We start from the raw sequence: 26459 nt of genomic DNA, 5'->3' as shown, positions 1-26459 counted from the left end.
CAGATTAATTACATTGTTTGCAGCCAAAGATGGGAAAGCTCTATACAGTCAGCAACATAAGACTGGGAGATAGCTGTCACTCAGATCATGAACACCTTATTGCAAAATTCAGAATTAAATTTAAGAAAGTAGGGAAAACCACTAGACCATTCAGGTATGACCTATATCAAGTACCTTATGATTATACAGTGGAAGGGACAAATAGATTCAAGGGATTAGATATGATAGATTGCCTGAAGAACTATGGATGAAGCTTCATTAACATTGTATAGAAGGGGATGATCAAAACCATCCCTAAGAAAAAGAAAGGCAAAATAGTCATCTGAAGAGGTCTTACAAATAGCTAAGAAAAGAAGAGAAGTGAAAGGCCAAGGAGAAAAGGAAAGATATACCCGTCTGAATGCAGAGTTCCAAAAAACAGCACGGAGAGATAACAAAGCCTACCTCTGTGATCAATGCAAAGAAACAGAAGAAAACAACAGAATGGAAGACTAGAGATCTCTTCAAGAAAATTAGAAACACCAAGGGAACATTTCATGCAAAGATGGGCACAATAAAGGACAGAAATGGTATGGACCTAACAGAAGCAGTATATATTAATAAGAGAAGGCAGGAATACACACAAGAACTACACACAATGATCTGAATGACCCAGATAACCATGATGGTGTGATCACTCACCTAGAACCAGACATCCTGGAGTACAAAGTCAGTTGGGCTTTAGGAAGCATCACTATGAACCAAGTGAGTGGAATTGATGGAATTCCAGCTGAACTATTTCAAAAAACTAAAATATAATGCTGTGAAAATGCTGCACTCAATATGCCAGCAAATTTGGAAAACTCAGAGGTGGCTACAGAACTGGAAAAAGTCAGTTTTCATTCCAGTCTGAAAGAAAGGCAATGCCAAAAAATGTTCAAACTACTGCACAGTCGCACTCATCTCACACACTAGCAAAGTAAAGATAAAAATTGTCCAAGCCAAGCTTCAACTGTATGTGAACCAAGAACTTCCAGATGTTTAAGCTGGATTTAGAAAATGCAGAGGAAAAGTGAAGTCACTCAGTCATGTCCAACTCTTTGCGACCCCATGGACTTTAGGCTACTAGGCTCCCCTGTCCATGGGATTTTCCAGGCAAGAATACTGGAGTGGGTTGCTATTTCCTTATCCAGGGGATCTTCCCAACTCAGGGATCAAATCCAGGTCTCCTGAATTTTAGGCAGATGTCTTACCATCTGAGCCACCAGGCAGAGGAACCAGAGATCAAATTACAAACATCCATTGGATCATAGAAAAAGTAAGAGAGTTCCAGAAAAACATCTAGTTCTGCTTCATTGACTATGCTAAAGCCATTGACTGTGTGGATCACAACAAACTGAAAAATTATTTTCTGCTGTTGTTGTTGTTGAAAAATTCTTAAAGGGTTGGGAATACCAGACCACCTTACATGCCTTCTGAGAAATCTGTATGCAGGTCAGGAATCAACCATTAGAACTGGACACAGAGCCATGGACTGGTTCAAAATTGGGAAGGCAATATATCAAGGCTGTATATTGTCACCATGCTTATTTAACTTATATGCAGAGTACATCATGCAAAATGCCACACTGGATGAAGCCCAAGCTGGAATCAAGATTGCCAGGAGAAATATCAATAACCTCAGATATGCAGATGACACCACCCTTATGGCAGAAAGCAAAGAGGAACTAAAGAGCCTCCTGTTGAATGTGAAAGAGGAGAGTAGAAAATGCTAGCTTAAATCTCAACATTCAAAAAACTAAGATCATGGCATCCAGTCTCATTACCTCAAGGCAAATCAATGGGGAAACAGTGAAAAATTTTATTTTCTTGGACTCCAAAATCACTGCAGATGGTGACCACAACCCTGAAATTAAAAGACACTTGCTCTCTGGAAGAAAAGATATGACCAACCTAGACAGCATAGTAAAAAGCAGAGACATTACTTTGCAGACAAAGGTCCATCTAGTCAAAGCTATGGTTTTTCCAGTAGTTACGTATTTATGTGAGAGTTGGATCATAAAGAAAGCTGAGCACTGAAGAATTGATGTTTTTGAACTGTGGTGTTGAAGAAGACTCTTGAGAATCCCTTCGACTGCAAGGAGATCAAATCAGTTGATCCTAGATGAAATCAGCCTTGAATATTAATTGGAGGGACTGATGCTGAAGCCGAAACTCCAATACTTTGGTGACCTGATGTGAAGACTGACTCACTGGAAAAGACCCTGATGCTGGAAAAGATTGAAGGCAGGAGGAGAAGGGGATGACAGAGGATGAGATGCTTGGATGGCATCGCCGAGTCAAGGGACATGAGTTTGAGCAAGCTTCGGGAGTTGGTGATGGACAGGGAGGCCTGGCATGCTGCAGGGGTAGCAAAGATTCAGACACAGTTGAGCAACTGAACTGACTGATTACCAGTTCTTTGCTATTTCTTAAGGCTTCCTTTGGGCTTCGCTGGTGGCTCAGATGGTAAAGAGTCCTCCTGAAATGCAAACGATCCAGGTTTGAACCCCGAGTTGGGAAGATCCCCTGCAGAAGGGAATGGCAAATCCCCCCAGTATTCTTGCCTGGAAAATCCCATGGACAGAGGAGCCTGGTGGGCTACAATCCATGGGGTCACAAGAGTCAGACACGACTTGGCGACTAAACCACCACCACCCCCGCCAAGGCTTCTTTTGTCATTTGGAATGGGGTTGAGTCTTATAAATGTTCTGCATATGTCTAAAAACCATGATTTTGCTTGGATTTTTGGGTGAATCTACACACACACAAACACATGATACAGATAGCTTCTCTTGTTGTTCACATTCCTCAGTTCATCTCATTATTTTTGCCTGCTTAGTTTATAGTTTCTATTAGGATTCCCAGAGAATGAAGAGTTTTTCAATTTTTCCTTTTATATCTGTCAGATTTCTATTTAAGTATTTTGAGAGTGTATCTAAATTGGATTATTCTCTGAATTTATTACCCTATTTGTCACTGAATCCCATCTCACCAAATGAGAAGCTTGGTGTAGCACTAGGACTGTTGGACTGTGTCATAAACCCCAGATACACTGGACTAGGAACATAAGAACTATTAGTATGACTGATACTTGAAATATTACTGGAGATGAATATGTATTATTTGATGGCAGGGTGACATCTAATTCATTGGTGCCCACTTTGCCCAGCTCACACCCTGGAACTCAGGGTTTTCATAAATGAATTCCAGGGGCAACAATATTTCTCAGAGTATGAAGACAGTAAAGCAAAGAAAGGAAAATAGTTATAAAACTGCAAACATATTATCAAAATTCTGATCCCCAATTAAACAGTTGAAAGGAAGGTTTCTTTTCTTTTTCTTTTTTGGCTGCACCACGGAGCATACATGATCTTCTGTGTACACAGCTGCTCAGCTGTGTCTGACTCTTTGTGATCCCATGGACTGTAGCCCGCCACACTCCACTGTCCATGGAATTTTCCAGGCAAGAATATTGGAGTGGGTTGCTGTTCAGTTGCTAAGTTATGACCAACTCTTTGAAACCCCATGGACTGCAGTGTGCCAGGCTTCCCTGTTCTTCACTCTCTCCTGAAGTTTGCTCAAATTCATGTCCACTGAGTAGGTGATTCTATCTAAGCATCTCATCCTCTGATGATCCCTTCTCCTTTTGCCTTCAACTTGTCCAGCAGCAGGGTCCTTTCTGATGAGACGACTCTTCGCATCAGGTGGATCAAGTATTGGAGCTTCAGCTTCAGCATCAGACCTTGCAATGAATATTCAGGACTGATTTCCTTTAGGATTGACTGCTTTGATCTCCTTGCAGACCAAGTGATTCTCAAGAGTCTTCTTCAGCACCATAATTCAAAAGCATCAATTCTTCAGCGTTCAGCATTCTTTATGGTCCAACTCTCACCTCCATACAGGACTACTGGAAAAACCATAGCTTTGACTATATGTCAGGAAGCATTTAACAGGAGGCTTCCTGTGTGCTGTTTTGGATCTGTCAGGAATCCTTTGGTCCTTATTAATTCCTGAATATTCAGGAATTAAAAGGAGAGGCACACCTTTCCTGGGGCTGAGGATTCCAGGCATTTCCTTTGTTAGTTTCTCATTATGGTGATAAGTACCCTCTTCTCTCTTTAATAGGGGTCATCTTGTGTTTTGTAAGTCTGGAATTTTAATCTTTATCTTTGCTGAGAATAACTACCTTGTAAGACAGTATATATGCCCACATCATGTTGATTAAAACACCTTTGCTCCATCAGAGCTTTGATCCCTGTGTCTTTCTTTCTTTCTTTCTCTTCCTCTCTTTATCTCTCTATTTCTGGCTGATTCCCTGGAACACAAAAACCGGCTGTGTAACCCAGGGAATATTAGCCTCTTTCCTTCTTTCACTTTCTCATCGTCGACTCTGGACCACCAGGTTCCAGTCTATTAAAGGACCAACAACTTCACTCTGTATACAGAGTGGAGTAAGCCAGAAAGATAAAGAACATTACAGCACACTAACACATATATATGGAATTTAGAAAGATAGTAACGATAACCCTATATGCAAAACAGAAAAAGAGACACAGAAATACAGAACAGACTTTTGAACTCTGTGGGAGAAGGTGAGGGTGGGATGTTTCGAAAGAACAGCATGTATATTATCTATGGTGAAACAGATCACCAGCCCAGGTGGGATGCATGAGACAAGTTCTCGGGCCTGGTGCACTGGGAAGACCCAGAGGAATCGGGTGGAGAGGGAGGTGAAAGGGGGGATCGGGATGGGGAATACATGTAACTCTATGGCTGATTCATATCAATGTATGACAAAACCCACTGAAATGTTGTGAAGTAATTAGCCTCCAACTAATAAAAAAATAAATAAATAAATAAATAAATAAAATAAAGGACCAACAACTATACAGACCTTTGTCTGCAAAGTGATGCCTCTGCTTTTTAATACACTGTCTGGGTTTGTCATAGCTTTTCTTCCAACGTGCAATGTCTTTTAATTTCATGGCTGCAATCACCATCTGCATGATTTTGGAGTCCAAGAAAATAAAATCTGTCCCTGCTTTCACTTTTTCCCTATCTAATACCCATGAAATGATGGAACCAGATGCCATGATCTCTGTTTTTTAATGTTGAGTTTTAAGCCAGCTTTTTCACTCTCCTCTTTCACCCTCATTAAGAGGCTCTTTAGTTCATCTTCATTTTCTGCCATTAGAGTGGTATCATCTCCATAACTGATGTTTGTAAATATTTCTCCCAGCAGTCTTGATTCCAGCCTGTGACTCATCCAGCCCAGCATTTCACATGATGTACTCTGCATAGAAGTTAAATAAGCAGGGTGATGCCTTGTCATCATCCTTGCCCTACCAGTCCATGGTTCCATGTCTGGTTCTAACTGTTGTTTTTTGACCTGCAAATAGGTCTCTCAGGAGGCAGATAAGGTCGTCTGGTATTCTCATCTCATCAAGAATTTTCCACAGTTTGTTGTGCTTCATACAGTCAAAGCTTCCCTGGTGGCTTAGATGGTAAAGAATCTATCTGCAATACGTGAGACCCATGTTTGATCCCTGGGCAGAACTATCCCCTGGAGAAGGGTATGGCAACCCACTCCATTATTCTTGACTGGAAAATTCCATGGACAGAGTAACGTGGAGGGCTACAGTCCATGGGGTCACAAAGAGTCGGACTGAGTGACTAACACTTCATACAGTCAAAGGCTTTATTTAGCATAGGAAGTTAAGCAGAAGTAGACATTTTTCTGGAATTCTGTTACTTTCTCTGTAATCCAATGAATACTAGCACCTTGATCTCTGGCTCCTCTGCCTTTTCTAATCCCAGCTTGTACGTCTGGAAGTTCTTGGTTTTTGTACTTTTGAAGCTTAGATAAAAGGATTTTTAGCATAACCTTACTAGTATGTGAAATGAATGCAACTGTACAGTAGTTTGAACATTCTTTAGCATTGCCCTTCTTTGGGACTGGAATGAAAACTGACTTTTTTTCAGTCCAGTGGTCAGTACTGAGTTTCCCAAATTTGCTGGCTTATTGAGTGCAGCACTTTAGTAGCATCATCTTTTAGGATTTGAAATAGCTCAGCTAGAACTCCATCACCTCTAGTAGCTTTGTTCACAGTAATACTGCCTAAGGCCCACTTGACTTCACACTCAATGATGTCTGGCTCTAGGTGAGTGATCACACATTATGGCTATCCAGGTCATTAAGACCTTTTTCATATAGTTCTTCTGTGTATTCTTGCCACCTCTTTTTAATTTCTTCTTCTCCTGTCAGGTTCTAACATTTTCTGTCCTTTATCTTGCCCATCCTAGCATTAAATGTTCCCTTGATATCTCCAGTTTTCTTAAAGAGTTCTCTAGTCTTTCCCATTCTATTGCTTTCCTGTATTTCTTTGCATTGTTTTACTTAAGTTCTTTGACCAAGGATCAAACCCATGCCCCCTGCATTGGAGACACAGAGTCCTAACCACTGAACAGACAAAGAACTACCTAAAAAGGTTTCTTTTTTAGATTTTAAAAATCATATGAGTTGCAAATCATGTATCAAACAACTGAGAAAACTATCACAATTAAATTTGGGGGAAATTAGAAAAAGAAGGAAAAAGAAAATACTATGAAATGAAATAAATAATATTTATTACTTCCTGTGTTAAACATGATTGGGCTACTTTAAATTGCTTACCTCAATGAACACCTTAACAATCTTATGGTAAATATAAACATCTCCATTTTACAGAGGAAAAATGAAGACCAAAGTACCTAAATAATTTAATTTCAAAAAAACTAGTAGTAAACTGAGACAAAAATGAAAAATGTGTCAATATTCTGCAGCCAAGATTACCAGGAATACATTTCTAGTTGAGATAGGTTTGGTTTAATATTTGCTGTATTGGGAATTGTGGGGTGTCTCAGGAAGAGATGGTTAGAAAGAACCTTTCATTGGATTTTGGTTTTGATTGGATTATTTGGAGCAGGAGGATCTAAGGGAGCAGGGGCTTACAAAAGACTGCATGCTGAAAGGAAGCAGGGGAACTTTTGTGATTGTGTATCTCAGTAAACTTAGTTGAGAAGGAGGGGAGACAAGAATGAAAATAAAACTGCAACTGATAGGATGTAGCAGTCATGCATTTTGGATGAGGAAGTGGGTGTTTGATATTTTGTGGGTGGCACAGTGACCTTGTTTTTGTCTGGGCTTAGACAGAATTATGAAGTGGCCTTGCTTTATTTCCTTTTATGATGATCTCAGAGTAACCTTGTCTGAGGTTGGCATTCTGTGAGATAGTTTACGTCTAGTTGGAGAATAACATGACCTAGCTGTGTGTGCCAGGCGGGCTTCTGAATGCCAGGGTATGCTCCTTTTATCTTTCCGGTCAGAACTCAGAAGATCATGTTCCTTCTAACCTTGCCATTTAAAAAAAGGGGAAAGAAACCTGAAGAATGATTTTTGCATGTCCGTTTTCCACCTCTCTCATATCTATTTAATAGCACCAGACTGTTAATATCAGAGAATAAAATGTTCCACTCTTATTTCCCAAAAGGGAAAAAAAAACATACTCTGAACTAAATTTAAGAGTTCTATAAGGACCATAGAAGTCTAAACCAAAAGGAGATATTTATAAATTACTCCTTCAGTGAAAGGCACTGCCATTTACTACAGAAAAAAAGAACTTGTAAAACAATGTAGGAATAACATTTGCCAAAGCTGTCTACTTAGGTGTTGAACTTTTCTGCCTTCTTTCCTTTTAAAATTCTAGAACACATGCTAGAGAATAAAAGTTGACTCAGGTGGCTGTAAAATTAAATAGTTCAAAGGATGAGGGCAAAATCAATGATCTCTTCCTTCATTGATGGAAAGCAGCCTTTGTGCTTCATTAATGCACAGACAGATGTCACTTATGCCTAATGGAAGCCAGAGGACACAACCCTTAAAACATACGTCTAGTTAAATACAGAGAGAGAAATCTTGAGGGTACAGTCTAGTGAAAAACAAGCTACTACACAAATTGTCACATGAAATATCTACAAAGTTATTTGGCAAAATCTTAAAGAGTGTATTGCTTCCTAAAACAGTCAATCAATTAAGAGTATTTATAGACAATACTGTTGGCTGTTAGGGGAAAATGAATGTGACAGTATTTATAGAGTAATTCTATATTCTATCAAATCCTGGTTCTGCTATCTAGCAGTTGTGTAAAATGATCAAATAACCTTTCTGTGAGTTAGTTTCTTTTTAGGTAATAAAAATACCTGCTTAGCCATTCCCATGGGGCTTCCTGGAGAAGAAAAATGTTTGTGAAATACTTTGTAAACTGAAAAGCACCACATATGTGTAAATTATCATTATCTAAGTTAAAACATTTCCAATACGTACTAAAAGTAATCTGCATCAATTTATTCACAAGTAAGGGTTCATTTTATATTTTTACTTAATTTCCTTAGTTTGATCTTTTATTTTTAATTCAATATATTTAGTATTGAGTTATCCTGAGTTTGTGTTCACAGGCCAAGTATATCAAGTGTCATGTTACTGTGAAATTTAAAAATTTACATCACTTACTTTCTAGAACAAATGTGCCTAGTAAAAGTGGGCATCTTAAATTTAAAAATTAATAAGATTGATAAAAGATACAATTTATTTTATCCTTTGAACTTTGGTATGTTTGGATGGTTGAATTAGGTTTCTAAGGGCCCAGGCTATAGCTGCAGAGAGAGTTTAAAAATGATAAAATCATGATACAGCTTACTTCTTAAGTAACTATTACCTTTATAAAATTTTCCTTGGACCCTGAGGATCAGCACCAAGTGAATATCACTGTTTAAATGCTGAGAAAGAAATATAATTGCATAATAAAAACTTGACTTTTCACATTTTATTATTTCTCATTAAAATTATAACATTATTGCAATTAATTTAATTTTTAGCTATTCTGAAGGCAAAGGAAGCACATCAGTAAAGAAAAAATAATTAGATTCTGAGATGCCTGCAGATAAATGTACATACACTTGGGAGTAGCAAGAGTCTTTGTCCATAGTGCATCTCTAATTTCAGCACTTTTGTACAAATCATAAACCATGAATGATCTCTGTTATGGGGAAAAAAAATTAACACTAATATATTAGAGTCAGATGGGCACAAACTTTTATCTATTCCTTTGACCAGTTAGTTTCCTTTATCAAGTCAGAGCCAAGTTCAGATTGCAGCAAGTAGTTAGAAAAAATGTCTTACAGAAAGATATCTACAAACATATTTGTGACATGTTCTCTATATCTACTTAATAAATTTGATATTAGATCTCTGGCTTTAAATATATAGCCACTGGTCCTGCTGATAATGTTCTTTGCCATCTAAGTGTTAAGTCTCTTAATAACAGACTCCCCATGAGTTACTTTCTGATAGAAATCCTTTAGGGCAATGTCTCCATTTCTGAAATTAACGCTTTAATTTTGGATATAATTCCCCACTCTCTTGAGTTATCTAAAAAATTGAAGTCAAAATTACTTAATTAAACTGAGTATTGTATTAGCTATCATTATACTACTCTACTATTTGAACAGAGAAAATCTAGCTGTTGAGTCAACCTACAGGTGTAACCTTGTTCTTTTCTCTCTGATTTATGTAACAGCTGTGCCCTTTAGTTCAACTCCACATAGTTCAAAGGCGACTCTTCTTCAGAGTCTGCTCTTGCTAGAGGCCATTACCTAATTGGCTACCCTCTCGTCCAGATCCATCAATTGTCAGACAGCTTCTTTACAGGTGAAGTAAAGTGTAGGCATGTCACTATTAACAGAGAGACTTGGGGAAATATTATTGAGGTTGTGATCAAAAGACAAAGAAATGTGCACACTGTTTTCTCTGATGTTATTCACTGACAGACTAGAGAAGACAGGAGCAGTACAAGTGATTGCAAATGATGTATAATGTTGGATTTTTTGCTGCTGCTGTTATTGCTATTGATGGTAGTATCAGCGGCTGTGGTGATGCCATTAAGCATCTTACCTTAAGTCACATACTAGTAAATGATTTATTTAACCAAGATTAGCTGAATACCTTCTAAGGGCCAAAGTTTATGCTGCAATTACTACTTCCAGTAGAACACAAGGACTATCACCACTGAACCTCTCAACCCACAACTACCCCAAAATAATAATGAACTGATAAATATGGAGTATGAAATACAACTTATTGTTCGGTCAGTCATGAAGTCCAGCTGTAGACAGATGACTAATGAGGTATGGTAATGACTAATGAGGTACGTAATATCTGAAGGCTGGTAAAAGATATTTCCCCATAATATCCTTATCCTGATTATGTGAATTTACATGTATGTGAAATTGTTTATCACTGACTTAACTTGATAATTGGTAACCCACAAGTGACATTTATAAATAGCAAAAATAAAGTGATGGATGATGCAATTTTCTGACTATTAGACAGTCAGTAACTACTGGGTTCTAAGGTAATAGTGGGATTTGAAAATAAGTACACTCTACTTCTAGAGTAAAGGTATAAATGCTTCAAAATATGGGCAACAACTCAAAATAGAATAGAAGTCCTGAATAAGTGTTACTGAGAATGAAAGCTCTGAGTTGAGAGGAGGCAAGGTGAGTGAAGACAAAGGTGATCAAAAATTTTCAGAGTGTATACATTTGACAAAAGAAATATACATTTGACAGTAAAGAACAAGCAGAGTCTTTAGAGGGAACTTATATCTATAACTTTTGCTTTCCAGTTTTTTTAGTTAAAAAATTCCAAGACAATACTAGGAGGATTACTTTATTATAAATAGATGCCTAAAATTTAAAGTAAATGTCACTAAAATATAGTACCCTATATTAAATCTGTGAAGTCCAGTAACAGCTGAGTCTTGCGACTGAAATACACAACTAACCAATTATGTATTTTCCATGAAAACATATGTACTCATTTAATGATTCAAAATATATTTTAATTAACAAATATCAAATGTCAGGCTTTGTGTTTAAAAATCAGCAGGCTCTCATTAGCAAAATATATAACCTTGCCTTCATAGATATTTTTCAATACAATGGGAAAGCACATAATAATAATCAATCAATAAATAATGCTACTATTTAAAACTTGTCTAAGTGATAGAAAAGAAATGAACAGATTTTTGTTATAAAAAGAAAATACTGTGTAAAAGTCAGAGCTGTACTTCATAAGATATGATAGGAAGAACAGTCTTAGGAGATGCTATTTAGTCAAGAAGGGATGAATGAAAAGGAGACAGCTTCAAAAAGGGAAGAGTAGATTGTGTATGCAGAAGTATTAAATGGGGCATTGTGCAAAGGCCCTGCAGTAAGAACTGTTTTTGCAAAAGCACTGAAGCTATATAGAACTTGGAGTGTTTGAAGGACAGAAGTGAAGCCAATGCAACTGGAAGGGGGAAACAGAGGAGATGAGAGTACTGAAATTGTCAGGAACACAACAGTTTCAATAATTATAGGACTAAATGCAGTTGGAGGTCCTTTTGAAAAATGCATTATCAGATGTATGTTATAAAAATATTGTTCTGGTTGTGAGTTGTTTAGTCACTAAGTTGTGTCTGACTCTTTTGTGACCCCATGGACTGTAGTCCACCAGGTTCCTCTGTCCATGGAATTTTCCAGTCAAGAGTATTGGAGTGAGTTGCCATTTTTTCTCCAGGGGATCTTCCCGACCCAGGAATCAAGTGCGATCAAGTCCTGCATTGGCAGGGGGGTTCTTTACCACTATACCACCAAGGAAGCCCTTTGCTCTGGCTGTAGAGGAGCAATAAAAAAACAGAGTTCAAGTCAGAGGCCATCACCGTCTTATCTAAGCAAGAGGGATGGGAGCTGGGATGACATCTTTTAAGGTATGTATTAGAATTAAAATCAATGGAAGTGGCATCTGGATTGAATGTGGGGATGAGAAAGAGAAAAGAAGCAAGGACTGAACAAATGAGAGATTAGTGGTGCTATTTGGTGAGATGAGAAATATTTAAGAAGGATTCAGTTTTAAGATAAATGTATATAGTTTTACACAGTATATGTAAGTCATTATGCTGTACACCTTAAACTTATACAGTGCTGTATGTCAATTGTAGGTCAATAAAACTGAAAGAAGAAAAGAAGAAAGAAAAGACTTTGACCTTAGTAAGCTTGATATACCTATAGGACACATGTGAAGATGTCAGTAGACATGCCTAAAGTTAGAAGAGGAATTTGAGCCAAAGACATATAATTGAATTTTTTTGTAACATAGATAGTACTGACATTTGTGAGAACTAGAAGATATCTTCTATCTATAGAGTTTAGACAGAAAATAAAGTGTCCTAAAATCAGGAAAGAGAAGTGCTTCCAGGTGAAGAAGTGGCCAACCAAGTTAAATGTTTGGGATAATTAACTTCAATGAAAGGCAATATTCTTCTGACTCTCATTCAGATGCTTGAGTGCAGGCACTGAGAAGAAATATTATTGAGTTCACTCATGGTTGGTATTCTATAGAAAGATTAAGAAAGAGATAAGATTTTTAAGATATGTTTAAGACAGTGATAGAATAATGGACCATGGACTCAAAATGAAAGTATAAATGAAACATGAATAGTGAAAAGATAGTGGAAAATGAGCAATTGCAATGATGCATCTGAAACAAGCACTGCCAAAGGAGAAGGGAGAATGAGATATGATAATAAAATAATGAAAAACTGACATCACTGGATTTGAGATCAAGATATTATTGAGAAACAGTTGTAGTAAGATTATTGAGTAAGGATTATGGCAGAGAGAAGATTGGGGTCATCGAGTGTGATATTTGCATCTGAGATTTTGGAGGTCAGAGTTGAAGATACAGAGATGGGCAGCTAAAATGAAATTATGAAAATGATCACAAGAGAGAAGGAAGTCACAAATTTGGAGGCCAAGATTTACACTAGTGATATGCAGGGATTTAGACGCCAACAAAAACGATGACAGCTACTGGGTCATCAGCTGTCTCAGTGATGCAGAACTTTTGCAGGAAAGACAACAAGGGGACCTAGTATGACATCTTTCACTTAATTTATTTAGTCACTCAATCATTTCTGACTCTTCTGTGACTCCATAGACTGCAGTCTACGACTCCTCTGTCCATGGGATTTCCCAGGCAGGAATACTGGAGTGGGTTGCCATCTTCTTCTCCAGGGGATCTTCCCAACCTGGGGATCAAATTTGCATCTCCTGAGTTGCAGACAGATTCTTTACCACTGGGAAGAATGCCACCTGAAAAGCCCTTCCACTTCACAGATGTAAGAAAATAGAGATATGAGAATACATACAACATCCATGAGGAATAGAGGCTGGAAACATGATACTAACCCTAATCTGAGATTGACAGAAAGACTTCTGTACAACCAAAGCTGTAAGAAAGAGCCACACAGAACTGGGTAGGAAGAGAAGAGAACCAATCTGGTTGGGACCTGTGCCCCTGGGAAGGGACTTAAAAAGAGAAGGGGGATTACATGGACAGAGACCATCCCTGGGGAGTGACTGGTTTGAGCCCCATATAAAGTACCCCAGATCTGGGACCCAGGAAGAAGAGTTCCCTTGGCTGGAGGGCTAGCAAGACTAACATGAAGGCTGTAGGAAGCCTGGACTCCAAGAGTGAGGAATGCACACAGGCTTGGTTACTCCCAAAGTAGGGCAGAGAGGAAGGGTGGGCACTGCACAGGATGCGGCTTGTTTTCCTCAACCAGCCCAGCCTGTACCCCAGCTTGAGCCAACAGCCTGCTATGGCCACGTCTGCTTCTCAACGCAGCTCCACACTCGGACAAGGGCTGCCATGGTCTAGGGAAGGCTCATCTTTGAGGACAAAGGTGGCTTTGAGCAGCATCTCAGCAGGGTTGGGGCAACCATTACTGGTGGTCACACAGGCAGTGCATCAGAATCAGCCCAGGATTCTGACTGCAGTCAGTGCAGTCACAGCCCCCGCCCAGATCCACGGTGAGCACCTGCACAAGCTCCCCTTGCTCAGCACTGCTCCCCTCTGGGGTGAGGGTGTCGTGCTGGGAGGGAGGAGAACACACACGTAAAAAGAATAAAGCCAACTTAAACCAAACACTCTGCGCTTCTGGTCCACTAATGTAGAACCTATCCCTGCTTTTTTAGACACTAAAAAAGAACTATCAGAAAGAGAAAGAAAATAATTCTTCTTACTTTAGATCAAAAAGAATAAAATACCTAAAAATAAACTTAACTAAGGAGTTGAAAGACCTATACTCTGAAAACTACAAGCCTTTGATGAACGAAACTGAGGATGTTAGAAAGAAATGAAAAGTACCCAGTGTTCACAGACTGGAAGAATTAATATTGCTAAAATGTCCATTGTACCCATGGCAATCTACAGACTTAATGCAATCCCTATTAAAATACCCATGACATTTCCCACATAACTAGAATAATTTTAAAATTTGTATGGAAACACAAAAGACCCTGACTAGCCAAAACTATCTTAAGCAAGAAGAACAGAGCTGGAGGAAACACGCTCCCTGACTTCAGACTACACTACAAAGCTACAATCACCAAAACAGTTCAGTTTATATGTCTGGCACAAAAACAGACATGTAAATCAATGAAACAGGATGGAAAATCCAGAAATAAACCCATGCGCTTATGATCAATTAATCTATGATTAATTGAAAGAGGCAAAAATATAATGAAAAAAAGGTTATCTCTTCCATAAGTGGTGCTGGGAAAACAGGACAGTTATATGTAAAAGAGTGAAATTAGAACATTCTCTAACACCATATAAAAAAAACTCAAAGTGGATTAAACACCTATACATAAGATCTGAAACCATAAAACTCTCAGAGGAAAACATAGGCAGAATACTCTTTGACATAAATTACATCAATACTTTTTTGGATCTGTTACCTAAAATAAAAATAAGTAAATAAATAAATAAAAATAAAAGTCAGAATAAGCAAATAAGACTTAATATAACTAAAAACTTTTGCACAAGAAACCATCAACAAAATGAAAAGACAACCTACTGATTGGAGAAAATATTTGCAAATGATATGACTGATAAGGGATTAATACCTGACAAACATAAACAACTCAAACAACTCAGTTATCAAAAAGGAAACATGATTCAAAAATAGGCAGAAAAACTGAACAGACATTTTCCAAAGAGGAACTGCAGATGGCCAATAGCCATGTGAAAAGGCGCTGAATATCACTAATCATAAGGGAAATGCACATCAAAACCACAATGTGACATTGTCTGTCATCTGTCAGAATGGTTATTATCAAATAGAAAATAAGTAAAAATTATTGGCAAGGATATGGAGAAAGGGGAACCCTTATGCGCTGTTGGTGGGAATGAAAATTGGTGTATCCACTATGGGAAACTGTATGGAAGTTTATCAAAATCTAATAGTAGAACTACTATCATATGACTGAAAAATTCCACTCCTGGGTGTATATCCAAAAAGCCCTCAAAAACATTAATTTGAAAAAAAAATGCACTCCAGTGTTCAAAGCAGCATTATTTACAATTTCCAAGATATGCAAATAACCTAAGTGCCCATCAACAGATGAATGAATAAAGAACATGTGGTACACACACACACACACACACACACACACTTGAATATTACTCAGCCATAAAAAGAATGAAATTTTGCCATTTTCAGCAACATGGGTGGATTTGGAAGGCATTATGTTAAATGAAATAAATAAGACAGAGAAAGATAAATACTGTATGGTATCACTATATGTGGAATCTAAAAAAATATAACAAACTAGTGAACATAACATAAAAGAAGCAGATTCATAGATATACAGATCAAACTAGTGGCCACCAAAGCAAGCATGGAAGGGGGACAATACCGGGTGGTGGAACGGGAAGTGCAAACTTCTGGATGTAAGATAGGATGTGTTGTACAACACAGATCGGTTGCTTCAGTCACATCTGAATCTTTGTGACATCATGGACTGTGACTAGCCCGGCTCCTCTGTCCATGGGATTCTTCAGGCAAGAATAGTGGAACTTTCTTCATTGCCTTCTCCAAGGAATCTTTGAGACCTGGGGATCGAACCCATGTCTCATGTCTCCTGCATTGGCAGGTGGGTTCTTTACCTCTAGCACCACCTGGGAAGCCCCATACAACACAGGGAATATAGTGAATACTTTGTAATTTCTGTAAATGAACAGTAACCCTTAAAGTTGCAATTAAAATAACATTTTTAAAAAATCTAGTGCTGTGACAGGTCTTAGCACTCAATAAAACTCTTTCCACTTCTATTTCGATCGGAGTAAATAAATAAATATTAAGAAAGGGGAGAAAGTGTCAGATTGGTTGGTTGGCTTGCCCTTTGTTCCTAAAGCTAGCAAATAATAGCACTAAAATTAGAGCCTCTGAATCTCAGCCAAGTACTTTATCCACATCATCAAAATGGCCCAGTTTCCTAGTGTTTGAAAGGACATTTACAAGTATTAACTACATGCTTGCCTAGAAAAACAACTATGTTAACCTCAAACTGCCATTTCCTTATTAGGACATAAACAGAAGAGACAATAGAAAGAGCAACAATTTTTTCCCTCTCTGATGCATAGTGCATCTAGAGGTGGATGTGCCGTGAAGCTAATAGAACTGAAGCTTGCAGTTCTCTTACTTTTCAATGCCCTGTCATTCTTCACTTGGTCATATGTTTTGTTAAATTTATCAAATAGAATGCATGCTGTATTGCTTCAGTTGTGTCCAACTCTCTGCAACCCTATGCACTATAGCCCGCCAGGCTCTTCTGTCCATGGGATTCTCCAGGCAAGAATACTGGAGTGGGTTGCCATGCCCATCTCCAGGGAATCTTCCAAACTCAGGGATTGAACCTGCATCTCTTTTGTGTCCTACGTTGGCAGGCAAATTCTTTACCACTAGCACCACCTGGGAAGCTCTTTAAGAACAGAGGATTCCACTCAGTTCAACAGTTACTTACTCTTCAACCAGAATTTCTTCCCCCAGGTACCTGAATCTACCCATTTTGGTCCATCATTTCATACTACTCTCTGTCTATTAATAAATGTCTTTCCATGGAGAGTGCACCCTAAACCCTGTATCTCAAGTAGCATCCTCCTAGCCTGTCCTCTCACCCTCTTTTAGTTTTTGTCATAGCACTTATGGCCATGGACACATTTCATAGTTTTGTTATCTGTTTATTATTTGTGTCCCACCCCTACACCTATGGAAACTCCATGAGAAAAGTCATCACACTTTTTCTGATGTTGTATCAATGTCTAGAATAGCGGCTTTTATACTGTAGACAGTCAGTTGAAAATTGTGGTGTGAATAAATATTTACAGAGCACCCACTCCATGCCAGGACTGTGCAAAGCCCTGGGAATTCAGCAATGAATGAGACTGATAACTTATTACAGATGTTAGTAAGTAATTGCCCGTGCAGTGAGCACTTCCAACACAGAGTCACAGGTGCTAATGGAGTGTATTACAAGAGCACTGGCATAGCCTATGGGGTTAAGAAGATCTCTCTGAGGCAATGATACTTATTTTACATGATTTCAGAGGCCTTTGTGTGGTCATTACATGCAAGGGAAAGAAGACAAGAATGTTTTACGCCTTTTTCAACTCTTCTTAGTATTGGAAAATGCCACCACACCAAATGAAATGTGCTACTTCCATATATACTGATTTTTCACATGACAAAAAATAGTCAGACAAGCTGTCAGATCAGTTAAGGCAACAAATAAAGGGTTAGATAGTTGAACTTGAATTTATCCACTAACTCAGGGAGACCATAATTAATTACTTTATTCTTTCATCACATAAATATTTATTAAGCACCTACTTAATGTCAGACAGTGAAAAGCTAAAACTCAGAGTGTTGTCTCTGAGAATAAAGAGTACCCTAATTGGGCTCATCTCTTGCTCTCCCGCGATATTTCAGTTCACAGACAACTGCCAGCTAATCTTCACGAATGTCAGTCCTCAAAATATTCAGTAATTCCCTAGGCCCAAAAGCAATCCAAGCCTCATACCTGCCATTAAAAGTCTGCTATTTCTGCCCTAAACTTATTTCTTCGTGCTTGTCAACTCTAGCCTGTGCTGTGATTCTCTTTATTGCTCAGAACTACACAGACAGGGACTTCCCTGATGGTTCAGCAGGTAAAGAATCCACCTGTAATGCAAGAGGCACAGGAGACATGGGTTCGATCCCTGGGTCGGGAAGATCTGCTGGAGGAAGGGATGGCAACCCACTCCAGTATTCTTGCCTGGAGAATCCCATGGACAGAGGAGCCGGGTGGGCTATACTCCAAGGAGCCTGGCAGGCTACAGCCCAAAGGGTCACAAAGAGTAAGCACACACACACATACACCGACAGGAATATACCTCACACTTGTTTGTATACCCTCAGCCTCTGCTTCCCCCTGGCCTTTTCAGTTGTGTAGAAGTGTCTCCATCTGGGAGCTCATCCTTTCCTAATGCCTGAACTAAAAATGGATAATCACCTTATACAATACTGCTTTTGGAATGAGGCTGGGGATAAAATTCCTCCTTGTAAAATGAGAATCTACTGCAGGCTCCTAAAGTGCAACCTTCCCGGGCCCTTTGCCATGACGATCCAGTGGCAGAGCTTCATTTCAATTTTTATTTGAATTTCACCTCCTTATTAGTACTAGAGTTCTGCTCTGAGTTCTGGCTTTCCTAGTTGGGGCTCTGATCCCCTGCCTGGCTCTTTTCAGCTTCCATCCAAAACAGGGGAGACCTCCTGGGCCCAGATTCTATTACCTACAGCAGCTGCATATGGGCTCTGTCCAAAGGGTGGCTTGTGAGGTGGAGACCTAGAGGCTAGAGCTCATCTGGCAGAGTTGTCACCTAGAATGAGTAAACATAAGTCTTGCCAAGCAGGGTGGTAAGGATAGAGAGTGAAGCCATGAAGATGGTAATGAATGAAGCCAAGAACTGCAAACAAAATGGAGGCATCCAGGAGCTACTTAGGTACCTGAAAATGAGCTAAGAGGTAAGGTCTCAGAGAAATAGAGCGAGAGGGAACAGGACTTTGCCATAAAGGGGCTGCTGTGCCCATCTTTCTCTTGGTGGGTGCCAGCTTCACGGCTCATTGATAATTCAGGACAAGGTGTACAGCAAACAGCTGCTAGAGGATTTGTTCCAAAATGGATTGATCATCCAGAAATAAAAAACTAACATTTGCCATCAGTGAACATCACAACTGTCTGGAAAACCCAGTTACATCTTCCTTTAGATATCAAAACTCAACCCTAACTATTAGGTTGGTGCAAAAGTAATTGTGGTTTGGCATTGCTGAACTTTGCTGTTTGAAACTGGAATACCTTCTTAAATAAATATGGTTATGTTATACATTGGGTTTCCCAGGTGGCACAGTGGTAAAGAATCTGCCAACCAGTGCAGGAGACGCAAGAAATGAGGGTTCAAACCCTGGATTGGGAAGAACTCCTAGAGTAGGAAATGGCAACCCATTCCAGAATTCTTGCCTAGAAAACTCCACGGAGAGAGAAACCTGGTGGGCTACAGTCCATGGGGCCTCAAAGAGTCAAGACACAACTGAGCACCCACACTTGATTGATGCACATTTCTCACTTTATGTTTTTTGCTAATGACTTATTGAGTGGGCAAGCTAAGTCACTTCAGTCATGTCCGACTCTTTGTGATCCCTTGGACTGTAGCCCATCAGGCTCCTCTGGCCATAGGATTCTCCAGGAAAGAATACTGGAGTGGGTTTCCATGCCTTCCTGCAGGGGATCTTCTAGACCCAAGGATTGAACCCTCCTCTTCTTCAGCTCCTGCATTGCAGGCAGATTTTTTTACCAGTGAGCCACCTGGGAAGCTCCAATGACTTATTACTTGCTGTTTATTTTATATTTATTTTAGACTATGGAAATGATGTTAGAGCAATTTTCTTATTCCAGTTCAAAATGGGTCACAAATCGGCAGAGACAACATCAACAATACATTTGGCCCAGAAACTGCTAATGAATATACAGTGCAGTGGTAGCTCAAGAAGTTTTGCAAAGGAGACAAGAGCCTTGAAGATGAGAAGCATAATGGCTGGCCATCAGAAAATGACAATGACCAAATGAGAGCAATCACTGTAGCTGATCCTCTTACAACTATGAGAAGCTGCTGAAGAACTCAACAATGACTATTTTATGGTCATTCAACATTTGAAGCAAACTGGAAAAGTGAAAAAACTCCATAAGTGGTCACCTTGTGAATTTACCAAAACATCATTTTGAATGTCATCTTCTCTTATTCTGTGCAACAGTGAAGCATTGTGTGATTGGATTCTGATGTGTGATGAAAAATGGATTCTATATGACAACTGGCAAGGACCAGCTCAGTTGTTGGACCCAGAGAAGCTCCAAAGCACTTCCCAAAGCCAAACTTGCACCAGAAAAAGTCATAGTCACTGTCTGGTGTTCTGCTGCCTATCTGATCCACTACAGCTTTCTGAATCCTAGGGAAACCATTACATCTGAGAAGTATGCTGAGCCAACTGATGAGATGCATCAAAAACTGTAACTACTGTAGCCAGCATTGGTCAACAGAAAGGGCCCAATTCTTCTCCACAACAACAACCAATGGCACGTCACACAACCAACCAATGCTTTAAAAGTTGAACAAATTGGGCTACTGAGTTTTGACTCATTGGCCATATTCACCTGACCTCTCACCAATCATCAATCACTTCTTCAAGAATCTTGACAACTTTTTTGCAGCGAAAATGCTTCCACAACCAGTAGGCGGGAGAAAATGCTTTCCAAGGCTTCATAGAATCCCAAGGCACAGATTTTTACACTACAGGAATAAACAAACTTATTTCTCGTTGGAAAAAATATGTTGATTGTAATGGTTCTTATTTTGATTAATAAAGATGTGTTTGGGCTTGGTTATAATGATTTAAAAATTCATGGTCCAAAATCACAGTTATGTTTGCACCAACCTAATATTGTCCCTGCTGACCATACCATCCCCTTTAGCCATTTGAGTTGAATGGAGCTTATTCCACTCAGAATAATCCAGTTTGTTCAGCTTTGATCCCATCATCCTCCCCCTCCTTATATGTTTGTTGCTGAAAACTCATTTGCCTTGGGACCAAGCCTGCACCTTCAGGACCACACCTTCCACCCTATCTACCTGAAAAGTCCTCCTCTGTCTTCTTGCTACTCTCTTACCTTTGAGATTTAACTGAAGTTTTGTCTCTCTCGCATATCACATATGGCTTCTTGAGAGTAGAGACTGTGCCTGCAGTTTCTTCAGTGCCAAGGATTTATATATGTTATACATATATCTATCTCTACATACACATGCTCTTTATATACACATACCCAAGCTTCTATAGAGTGAAGAAACGTTTATTGACTGCAGTCATACTGAAAATACCAATAAAATTAAAGACTGTTTAGCTATTAGCAATGAATTGGCTCTTATCACTGTATGCAACCAAAAGTAGGATGTACAAGAATAATTCAGCTAACCTATTTACTTCTTCCTTTAAACATCCAAATGATTTGCACAAATCACCTAAATTTGTATAGGATCTTATAATTCAATGTACTAAAACTCTGGGAGTCTTGTCCATGAGAAGCACTACAGAGAATAAAATTCAGCGTCTTTCCTACTTGACATACAAACTTATAAATAAACCACAATTCCTCCTAAAGGACAAAAGGCCTATCTTTGGTCCCCCCATGAATTACGGGATATGTATTTTACTTTCACTGTCAGCTGTCACTCTTGTGATTTCTAGAAGCTCTTCCATTCCTCTGGATAGCAAGGTGATTCTAAAGCAAAGGGTAAAAAAGGCAAAAATGTAAAATAACTTGACACAAAGGGTAAAGTCTCTCCTAGCAAAGTGCCAAAGAATAGATTAGCAGCTTTTCTTCCTGGAAATTTTAAAATGAAATTATAAGCAATAGGCAATTTTTAGGTTGTCAAATATCTATAATCACTATGATTTCTGAATTTAATATAATGTAGCTATGATTACTGTTGCTTTTCTGCCTGCAAACATTATATATGTTGCTTAAATATACATTTCACACATGAAAATCCACTAAAAATGATGCAGCCCAATTTCAAAATTAAGGTTTTTTTAAACTTCTAATATGTGGTTTCCATTCCATTCAACAAGGCCATTATAAGGCTATTATAAGGATTTTTTTTTCTCTATTACAAATGCTGAAATATTTAAACATCTGAAAGAACTACGCAAGTGTTTCTATGTAAAAAGAAACAGCATTCTTTGGAAAACATGAATTATATAAACTATAATTAGAGCTTCAAATTGAAAGTGTTTAAACTAAGAATACAAATTTCTATGTTAAAAAGATACTGAGACATTCAGGGGAAAAAAGTAAATGCCGACTAACTAAATTAATTCTCCCACATCCCAGGCTGTTCAGTCTCCTTCTTGCCTTTTCCTCTGTGTCAGTATTGATGCTAAGTTGACATTAGTTCCACTACAATGAATTCAGGTGAGTTTTTCTCCTCTTACTGTGTGAGTAAAGATACTTGTGAGTATAAGTTTTTATTAATAATCTTCAGCTAAACACAGTCTGTTGAAGAAACTGATATAGGTAAAAAATACAAATTGAATCCTAAACTGGAAATAACTTGTCAAATTTCTTTTTTTAATAAAATTAGTTGTGCATAGTTTTTAGGAACATGCAGTAGAGATCTAGAAATTAACAGATGAAGGCACCACAAGGTAAAATAAGGGGGAAATGCACAGAAATCAGTGAGTGTTGAACTGAATAAGATTTTTTAAAAGTTGACTAAAAGAAGTTGTTTTTGTAAGCTGTTTTATGAAATTTAAAAAGATGACCCCAAATCACACACATTAAATTTTTAAATGTCATTATTTTTGTAATCAGAGTAGCTCTTTACCCATTAAAGTGCTAAGTTCATAAAGGAGAGGACTCATGTCTTTCTTTATACCTTCCTCAGCATCTACTCTAGCACACACCCGATTAGAAATGCCATCTCTTGGATACTACTTGCCAAAGGGAAATGGTTGGGTTCTTCCATTTCTAAATCATTTTGTCGTGTTTCCTATGAGCGTAAAACTGGGTGTTGTAAAATACCAAGAACAGTAGTGGGAAGAGAATAGATTTATACCCATATTAATAAAATGTGGCTTGTTTCTGAGGACATAAAATTTTTAAAAACTCACTAAACCAATTTCTTGCAAATATTACCTTTATTAAAGTAAAACATATATACCTTAGCACACTAAATATCCAGATGATTTGTAATACTAATATTTGTTTATGGTGTACTCTTTCTTCAGCACTGCAAAAGAGATTTACAAGATTTTTCTGTGAAGTGTTACTATCTCAAACCAATCAAATTTAAATAACATCAGCAAAAATCAATTTTCCAGGCTTAACAAATGTCCAAAATGTTTACTGTCACTGAATTTATATTCACTGTTTGGAAGTGTTAGCAAAGGAATACATTTCTTTGAGCATTGCACCAAAATATAACAAGGTTGTAAGATGACAGTTTTGTGAAATTCCAGTTACTTCTTAAGATTTATTAACAGTTCACATACAGAAAAAAAAGATTTATAATGATTAAAGAAAAATCTTAATCCATTTGTGTTAATAATTTGTTTTAGACACCATTTCAGTAATTTGGTGAGGTGTACCATTTTAATAAAAAAATAATTTGAAAGTCTACATTTAAAGATAATGGAGAATATTTCTATATTAAATGTGATTTTTTTCAGGATAGAGAGGGAACAATACATGGAGAGACATCTCTTGCTTCATTTCATCATCAATTGATCTTTGACATTCATTTTGTTTTCACTTAAATCTCTCTGAGCTAAAAGACAATCTAAGCTCTTTTCCCACTTTCCTTCTACGGTGTGCAAAAACTCACAGCCTTTATGGTACATTATTGAATTTGCCTTCCTCTTCACCTAAATAGTCAATGTGTCTATTTTGTGAACATCCAGCGAATTGCTATACCCTTGTGTGCATGATTTGGTTAGCTGACTCACAGAGCTATCCTCCTAACCTACTGAACTAGCTTTCAAGATACTTTTTTTTTCCCTTTTTAATGTCTATGTTCTTGAGGCAATGACTTTTTAAATTTATTTTCTAACCTTTCTTCCAAGTCTTTATCTTGTCATATCAAAGAAAAGGGATGAGACTGTCTTCTTTTTTCACTGCAGGCTTTTTCAAAAGATACCCAGAAATTAATGATTCTTTAATCAATTAATCAGGCTCAAATACATAGTGCCAAAAGCAAATAAAATAATGGTACCTAAATTTATATAGTGTTTGAGAGTTTGTGAAGCATCTTCACAAACTTTAGTTTATTTGATCATCACAAAAAAACTTTGAGATGGGCAGGTCAGATATGATCACCATTTTATGAGAAGAGTAAAATCACTATGTTAGCACAGAACATTCAATAGCAGAATTGAAACTAGAAGCCAGTTCTCATATCCTTGTCTCCAGTCCTCTCCTTCCCTAACACATAAACTCCTATGATATGTAGAGAACTGTGTAAATATCTCTCATCTCACTTTTATATGTTTATATATTCTAGTACCAAGATAGAAGGCTTCTCAGTGTTACTCAAATAAATTGGTAAAGATTTTATGTCTTCTGAAGCTAAGTGATATATAAGGAATGAAAACTAATTTATCTTTCCCCAATATAATTAATGTTTCAAAAAGCAAAACTAGTAAGAATATTTATTTTCACACTATAAATGTTTAGTATAAGGCCTTGTTCTCAAAGTCCCAGTTTTGCATTTACTTTCAATATAATAAATCAATGTTATATTCACATCATTGAGGAAATAGATTCAGTGAGTAATTTCACTGGAAGATGATTTCCACACAACTTTTTAGTTTTTGGTACTTTAAATATACATTATACATAAGTATATTATATATGTTATATATGTTACTCATCTCTGATGTCATAAAATTTAGGTATTAGTAATACAGGGAAAATGATACTTGAATAAATACTGTTGGAAAATTGAAGACTGAGCACAAATGGACAATCAGGACAATCACCATTGGAGCACTGTACAGCTTTTTCAAATAATGAGCAGTCAGAAATGATGCATAATGCAGTGGTACACAAGCTAACAACAGACCAATGCAGATCATTTCAACGAGTGTTGGACAAGACTCAGAAAAATCCATCTGGTGAACAAAATCCAGTAGTTTCCAGTCATCCTTTAAGTCTAGGCAGGTGTTAGTCAAAGTCAATGATTCATATTTAAATCTGAGACACAGAAACAAACAACCACCAAACAAAACAAAAAAGTGCAATTTGGCCCTCCTTCTCTTAACTCAATGAAAGTTTATCAGGGCAAAAGGATAGAGCAGCAAACAATTATCCAGTGAATTGATCTTCATCAAGAGAATCAATCTAGATAATTGAGGCTTTGTGATCCACTTCCACTTGAATTGTCCTGAGCTCATTCAATATAATATGTAATTATGCAACTCACTGCTTTAATTCTTAGTCATGAATTCATTGCTAAATGTGCATTAGGAGTGTGGGATTATATTAATATAAGATGATTATAGAGATCCTGAAAGTTAACTTCTTTTGTGATCTTTTTTTCCTTCTGAGTTTATGGTTTCACACTGTGTCTTGTCTGTCTCTATATTAAGGAAGAAACTCAAGTGTTAACCAAGGACTTAAAATTGAATTAAACCAGTCTTCTCCCTACCAAATATATCCAGATTGATTTTAAATTGCTTTGATGCATCCAATTAGCCATTTTTTAAATATAGAAATGAAAAGATATTTTAGCCCAATAGACATTACAGACCCCTCAGAAACTGAGTTCAGAAATGATTTACTGACCTTGTATATATCTGGTCTTTATCACATTTTCTTGGTATGTTCTTAAAAATTATCCCCAAAATAGCTTAGCATTTTTCCTCAGGAAAAGAAGAAGCAGAGCAAAGGAGGAATAAAAGTCTACTCTATTCATTTTGGGTGAGTCATAAGTCAGAATCCCACTACAAAGACTACTTTATTCTATTTCTCACGGGATAGAGTGTTCAGAAAATGTCCCAATGAGAATCTGTTTTTGTAGGTTTCATGACAATGCTGTAAATTTTATTATTTCTTCAGGCTTTCTCCTATACACAAGTATTAAATACCTCAAAATTTGGACTTGAATCATTTAATTATCAAAGTAAGAAAATGTTAGTTTTTATTATTATTATTATTTTTTTTTTTTTAGTTTTTTTTTTTTTTTAGTTTTTATTATTATTGAAATAGATTCTTCAAGGCTGTGATAAATTTTTTGGAGCAGAATTTTAATTAATTTAATTGAATCAATTACTTGTTTATAATTCATTTTCTTGTTCTGGTTCAATAAACATTGAGTACATGACATACATTAAGCTCAGTGAAAGGTATTCTAGATGTGAAAATGAGTAAGA

The 26459-nt window shown here is 37.5% G+C and overlaps 1 long non-coding RNA gene across 2 annotated transcripts in view; it reads right to left on the bottom strand.

Annotated features, from left to right (window-relative positions):
- Nucleotides 1-26459, bottom strand: part of LOC122454514 — a 106167-nt gene that overhangs the window by 7268 nt on the left and 72440 nt on the right. The window lies entirely within an intron of this gene.

This window comes from Cervus canadensis, chromosome 16 (assembly GCF_019320065.1).
Source record: "Cervus canadensis isolate Bull #8, Minnesota chromosome 16, ASM1932006v1, whole genome shotgun sequence".
NCBI classification, from domain to species: Eukaryota; Metazoa; Chordata; class Mammalia; order Artiodactyla; family Cervidae; genus Cervus; species Cervus canadensis.
Note: the sequence above shows the minus strand (reverse complement) of the source record. Positions and strands in the feature narration are given on the sequence as shown.